The sequence below is a fragment of the Bombus vancouverensis genome, chromosome 11 (assembly GCF_051014615.1).
Source record: "Bombus vancouverensis nearcticus chromosome 11, iyBomVanc1_principal, whole genome shotgun sequence".
NCBI lineage: Eukaryota > Metazoa > Arthropoda > Insecta > Hymenoptera > Apidae > Bombus > Bombus vancouverensis.
In genome coordinates, this window is record NC_134921.1 from 1,016,372 (window position 1) to 1,021,390 (window position 5,019).

Genomic DNA, 5,019 nt, shown 5'->3' on the forward strand with positions numbered 1-5,019 from the left:
GCGGCAGCTCGAAGCAGATCGTCGTCCCTTTCCTTGATCCTCCACCTTGATGATGGGCGCGCGTCCTCCCTTCGGCGGGCCGCGACCATCGCCCGCGGTCACCGTTCCAGATCCAAGTATGTCTTTCACTTCTATGAATTTGTACAGGTGGTCTGAGAGTGTTTCGATCCGCTCGGCCACTCTCCAGCCTGAAATCCGCCTGAATGCATAGGTGGAACTCCCCATTTACGCCACGCAGGTGCTGGCCGAGCTCCTGTTCACCAACAGCAGTCCAAGACCCGCGGCCTAGTCTGACAACGCGCGGCCGCATGCGTTGGTCCTGGGATTTCCCCATTCTGTGGAGTGTGCGTTGAAGTCTCCCAGGACGAGCACCTGCCGGGGAGGGCGCCGCCTGACGCAGCCGCCGACTCCGTCCAGGAACTCCTCGAACGCTGCCCATCCACTGTTGGGTAACACGTACACGCCTACCACCACCGTCCTTGCCCACTCGACCGCTACGTATCCGTTCCTGCGCTCCAGCGGGACTTCGTGGGCGAACGCCCCCAGCGTTGATGTCCAGGTGACAGCAATCATTTTGTCCGTATCTCCGGTCCAGTTCGGAGCATCCAGAAATCTGTATGGTTCGGCCACCACCGCTAGCTGATTTCATCCTTGTTGGCCGAAATATCTATTCTAGTCACCCTTGCTACCGCAGCTCGGAAGGGTGTCGCCACGCGGACCTTGCTCGGATCCAGGATCCCGGTCAGTCGTGCTGCGAGCGCAGCGGTCTTCTCCCTCTTCTGATCTTCGGGACCTCCAGGAGAACGCCTCCGGTCATAGTTTTACGCATCCTTACCGCGTTGATGCCGACCTCGGCCAGAGGGACGCTGTCCTTGTCCGCGGCCAATACCTCCGCGTAGGATTGGCCCGATCTATCCTCCGATCCTCCCTCTGGGGCATTCCTCGGGCTCTTCACCCCTGTCCCTGGAGTTAGCTTCGCCGGTTGTTTCTTCGCTGACTCCTTCTTCTTTTTGTTTCCTCTTTGTATCTTCTTTTCATGGCAGCCGCTTGCCCTCCCTTGGTCGCTGGACTGTTTAGAACTCCAGGTTCCACCCTTCTCGTGGTCTCGTCGAGGACGATCTCCTTTTCCCTTCTTCTTTCTACATTTTGGAGGCGTTCTTCCATTAGCTGGATCAACGGGGGGCCTAGCTCTTCCACCTTGCGTTCGGTCGCGGCGAGACGCGCTGTCTCGCTGCTCTTCTCCACAGTGGAGCGCGAGGCCAATTCCAATGCCGCTATGCATCCTTCCATTATCGCGAAGGCACCAGGAGCGGGGTCCATTCTTCTCACCATCTTTGTTGCACCAGCGGCAGTGGACCTCGCCACTTCTTTCAGCATCTTCACATGCGTGGAAGAGCATAGAGCATAGAGTTTCATCTTTCCCCACATTAGGGAAACCATTCAAAATATATTTTGTTTTGACGTCAACTGCAAACCAAACCTTAATGCCAAATTTATGAGGCTTATCCGGCATATATCGCGTAAACCTGCATCGGGCTTTCGTTGGGAATAATTTTTCATCTATTGAGATATTTTCATATGACTTGTAACAAGCCTGGCTATTACTTATGAATCTGTTCTATATTTCGGATATCAGCGCAAATTTATCTGTTTGTAATCTTTCGGGGACTTTCAATGATCTCCCTTCATATGCGCCCCTGGCATATAGAATTCTTAAAAAACTACGTAACTCGTCTGTCAATTATCAATTCGAAAGCATTAGTTACACAACTCGACATAATATTTCCCTTAGCGTAGCCAGTAAGCCCTGCGATATCTTTGAATATTATAAGAACGGACTTCCACTGTCACCTTCGCTATGGCCTAATTCATATTGATCTTCTTCGAAGGCATCCTCAGAACAATCTTCATTGATGTTGACAATTATGTGCAATATCTTATTATATCTCCTGGATGTACTCATAATTGCTAGAAAAAGGGGATTCATCAGAAAAAGAAAATACTGTGCCCAAATTCAATTATCCTATTGTAAATACTTACAATAAGCGGAGACAATAATGGGAAATGTCTACAATAACTGAAACTTTTGCACAGTCTTTGAAAAACGGGTTGTTTATGAAATCAGCTAGCCCGTCAATTTGACGGGTTAAGTAAAGATAGGCATACTACATAGAGAATTCAAACATTAGAAAGCCTGGGAAAAAATAGTTGTATAAATTCTTTAGATGAAATGATCAATTTACGATGCAAAATGGTTAAAATTAATGCTATGGTTTTTGAGATATTTCATTTCAAAGTTCGAAATTCGTCAAATTGGTGGCTCCCGTAAAGCTAGTGTTAATGTTAATGTTTTTTTAATGATAATTTTAAAGAAAGACTTTTTATTTAAAACACTCACCTGAAACCTACAGACCTATGTGAAATAACGAATTGCGTTGATCAACGCACAAAGAAATGTGATTCTACTTAAAAGAAACGTTGTGTTTTCAATTCTTGTATGTCCTTCCATACCTACCTACGAAGAAACTAATAATATCAAGTCACTTAGCTCTTGTTGGGAAAGTTTTTTTAGAGTAAGTAATTTTGTAATATTTTACAATCACGATCGACGTTGCAGCTGCATTCTATTTAGATTTTGCGACACATAATTTCTTGACAATTGCCACAGGTATAGACGCTTAAACGTTATCTAGATATAATTACATTTGGTTGACGAGGTGGTCGAGTGGTTAAAGCGTTGGACTGCTAATCCAATGTGCTCTGCACGCGTCGGTTCGAATCCCATCCTCGTCGGTGTTTTTCGGCCAACGCCCTGGCCGCGCTGAGTGCACTCGTTCCCGTCAGATCACGAAAGTTAAGCAGCGCTGGGCACGGATAGTACTTAGATGGATGATCGCCTGGGAACTCCGTGTGGCGTTGGCGAAGCGCGCTGGGCCCGCCGTGCCCCCCGTGGGTTTCGGGCTTGGGCGCTGGTGGCTCAGCGCTTCGGGGCCGCCAAACAGTGCGGTAGGGGAACCGGGCTGCCTGGCACGGTGGCTCCGGCGAAGAGGCGCGGTGTGATAATGGTCACACACCGCCCCATCAGCGGTGGTATTAGGCGCGCGGGGGAAGCCCCGTTGCGACGCTCACATCGGTTCCCAGGCCTCTCTCGATCGCAGCCGAGACGGTTATCGTGGAGGTTTTAGTCGGTTGGAGTCCGACACTACCACTCCGCCTTCCCCAGAAGCGGCCTGGCTACCGTGCGGATTTCCTCCACGTAAAATATAAAAAAAAGATATAATTACATTTAATTTTCGGTGAAAAGGTATACTAATGTCATATTATTGTTAACATTTACAGCGTAAAGGTAGCAAATAATACCTAAGGTTATAACGAAATGATTTTAAGTTTAAAATTCTAGAATTTGGCTCGAATTCCATTTGCGCCGGATGTGTTGTTCCACAGATAACAACTTCCGTGTTTCAACTCATGCTACTTTACGAGACTCGAATTTTTTCGACTAACACTTTAAACGTGTAAAGAGAAAGAGGAGGAAATTTTATACGAGTTTGCGAGTTTCATAATTTCACATACTGCGACAATTTTCCAAAATTTATTTCAAATTATAGCCATTTGAAGTGAAACTAAAGACAGATTCACGAGACAACAAGTAACTAAGTGTGTAGAACACTTAAATACAACTGCGAAGATATTGGTAACACTTTATAGTCAACTTTTACCTTCTAGAAATTTATATTTAAGGTAGTCAACCTGATTATTAACATGTAAGAAATAAAAGTATCGTAGCAATTATAAGATATACAGAAATAATTTATACGTAAAAATTGTGTAGGAGAAATTTAGTTATACAACGCTTAAGAATTTATTCATATCATTTTTCAAAATGTATTCATTCTTTCATTCTTGTCACAATTAACGAAATAATTTTTATACTACAATATTGATAAATATAAAGTACACAAGAATTGGAGCAAGAAGTAAACGCAGCGTAAAATTTTTTAATCCATTAATGTAGTCATTTTTATTTAACTATTCCATGGATACGTCAGCAAAGAATATAGAAACTTTAAGAATAAAATTTCATCTAACTCAAGATGAAATATAAATAGATTCGTTAAAATAGTTTCTTATCGCATATACTTGGTATCGCATATACTATCGCAACAAGAAATGGTTTAGAAAATGGCTCCAAGATGCAAAATCGTTTGTTCTCATTATCACTCTCGGTTACTCCACGCACACATCTTCTATTTACATGGATGTTATGGCCAACTTGAAAACCTTAAATTTCTTTATTACTGGTTGTATACAAAGCAGAGTTATTAATATAGTAAATAAAATAGTAGTAATTGATTTGGTTTGGCGTGGCCAATCCAAGGAACTCGCGTGCAGGGTGCAATTGCAGGAAGCAAAACTCACGAAGGCATCCGCGTTATCGAACTGTTGGCCACGCAGAGCTTCGAAGAAGTTAAAGCCGCACGTGTTTATTAATCTCTAAATCTTTAAACATTGTCATTAAAATAATTGTCACTAGAGTATGATGGATGCCAAGTCCATCACAATCGAGCAAGTCATTGCTCTATCAACGTCATGAGTAACAACAGGGAAGTTTCTTAAGATTATAATCTTTTAAGGGGGGGGGGTAAGGTTAATTCGTACAAAAATAAGGCATGTCTTTGTGAATTATTTGTGACGACACAGTTAAAATCTCTTTATTAAAACCAATAGTACATTAAAGTATGACATTCGAAGAATATTGTATAAAATTTTCACGGAGAAATACTAAAAAATACGGCAATGGCAGTAATTATTCGGGCGTGTCTCTTGGTGCTGAATCATCTGAAATAAAAAAATCAAAGTTCATTCGTTAGATAACAGTTTTCTACAGGTAACGCTGGAAGGGTTTTTCGAAATTTCAATTTTTCACTTTTTTGGAACACTTTGAAGGAATAAATCAGCCGATTTTGCGAAAATTTGCGGCTGTACATATTGCGCTATGTATGTAGCATTTTTAAAGCC

The 5,019-nt window shown here is 43.2% G+C and overlaps 1 non-coding gene and 1 pseudogene across 1 annotated transcript; both read left to right on the plus strand.

The window, feature by feature from the left end:
* The first annotated feature begins 2,711 nt into the window (after nucleotides 1-2,711).
* On the plus strand, nucleotides 2,712-2,793 carry TRNAS-GCU (transfer RNA serine (anticodon GCU)). Its single transcript has one exon. It is a non-coding gene; the product is annotated as a tRNA-Ser (tRNA).
* A 10-nt stretch (nucleotides 2,794-2,803) lies between these two features.
* On the plus strand, nucleotides 2,804-2,922 carry LOC117162616 (5S ribosomal RNA; annotated as a pseudogene).
* The last annotated feature ends 2,097 nt before the right edge of the window (nucleotides 2,923-5,019 follow it).